Here is a 1,852-nt window from a genome sequence, read left to right as displayed (position 1 = left end):
GGGTGACTCAAGAAGACACTACAGCTTTGACTACAGCAACTCTTTTTTATCTGCTTAACAAAATTTTAGGTAGAAACTCCAAATAGTACCAAATGAATAGTCACAAAAATACTGGTTTTTAAGCAGGTGGACTTTGAAATAAATCTAACTTCGGATGTCGCTTCAGCAGCACAACCATTACCCTGAGGAAGAACAGGGGGAAAGTATGGCAGGAGTGCTCTGCGGCATGGCCCACCACTCTTCCACACTCTAGAGTCATCGCCTTAGGGTTCTGACACAGGACAAGAAGCTCCCCTCCCCATGACAGCTAACAGGACCAGGGCGACAACTAGCCCAGGAAGAAGAAATCTGTACTAGAGACTGAGAAAATGAGTTTTGGGCTGGATCGACAACTGGTGGTCATCTTGGTATATATACCCAGCTGAACTGAACCAGCATTGGGCTGCGGGGGGGTGGGGGCACCTGAGGGTTGTTGGACAGCCTAGGAGACAGAGCTGGAGAAGCTGCTAGGAGGCTGCAGGGAGCAGCTGGGAGCTGTTGGTTCTACTGCAGGAGCTTGTCATGATTGCTTCCCTGATGAACTCAGCTGTTGTTGTCAGAGGAGCTTGGGACCTTGTTGCTGGGAAAGGCTGTGGCTCACTTTGGGGGAGCTCTGGTCCCCACTCTGAGCATCACTGCCTGGCTCTGAAGGGGAAGATGTTGCCCTGTTCAATGTTCTGGAGAAGCTTGTCACGTTGGCTTTCCTGGTATCAATTCAGCTGTTCCCATCTTCAGAAGAGCTCAGCACCTCATTGTCCCTGAGGATGGCTGTGGTACTTTTCAGGGAGTTCTGGTTCTTTTGAACAACACTTCCTGACTCCAGTGCAGATCCTACAGCCTGATAGCACAGATCCTTCATCCGACTGGCACAGACTTTGTAGCTTCCACTACTGACCTTGAGGCCATTTTAGCACAGATCCATGAAGCCGGCCTGCATGAGACAGTACTGGGGGCTCTTGGGCTCCAGCTGGATTTGGGGGGGGGCCATTGTTAATGGGGTCCAGGCCCTCAGCTGGATTCTTTTGGTCTGTAGTGTGTGGACAAAGTTCCTACAGTACTTGTACATAACTCTTTGGGTGACTCCTATACATTATGTGTCTTGTATTATTCTCCTTCTAAACCCTGACTACAAAAGTTTGTTGTTCTGAAGAATTTGAGCCAGGAGGCCCTCTATTGTAATTGGATGGTGCTATGGCATGGAGGGACAGATTATGTGGCATGGGACAAAGCAGATGCCCAACTAAAGGCTTTGGCTGCTTCAAACTACCAGGAAACTAAACCCACAAACTTGTGATAGAAGTCACTGAACATACTAGAAAACCCCCAGCCCTGAGAGCATCTTTCTTATTTCTAGCTCACCATCTCTTGGTTTCTAATCCCTTTCAGGACCTATCAAGCTGGTTGTATTTCCTGGCACTGGGTTTTAAGAGTTGTTCCTGTATATTTAACCAATTTAATAATTAATCAATGTATTTAATCAGTCTCCTGTATATTTAATCAACAAATATCCTCTTGTGTGCTACATTGAAAGTTGAATAAATAAATGAAGAAGCTCTTCTCTGCAGAAAAATTCCAAATAATATATGTAGGTATGTCCCGTCCAGAAGTACAGCCGACCTACTTTTCCTTTAAATGTGGACTGGAATTAGTGACTTGCTTCTAACAAGGAGATTATGGAAAGAGAAAAATAATAACTTTATAGTGGACAAACGTGGCAAAACCCACTTTGACCAACTGACGAAGTTTCACACTGGTAAGTCACGTAGCCATCACATGCTCGCCAATATAATGTGATGAAGGCATTTAGTTTCTG

The sequence above is a fragment of the Octodon degus genome, unplaced genomic scaffold (genome assembly GCF_000260255.1).
Source record: "Octodon degus isolate 3935 unplaced genomic scaffold, OctDeg1.0 scaffold00001, whole genome shotgun sequence".
In the NCBI taxonomy this organism is placed as follows: Eukaryota; Metazoa; Chordata; class Mammalia; order Rodentia; family Octodontidae; genus Octodon; species Octodon degus.
The sequence above is the reverse complement of the archived record's forward strand: the minus strand, read 5'-3'. Positions refer to the sequence as shown.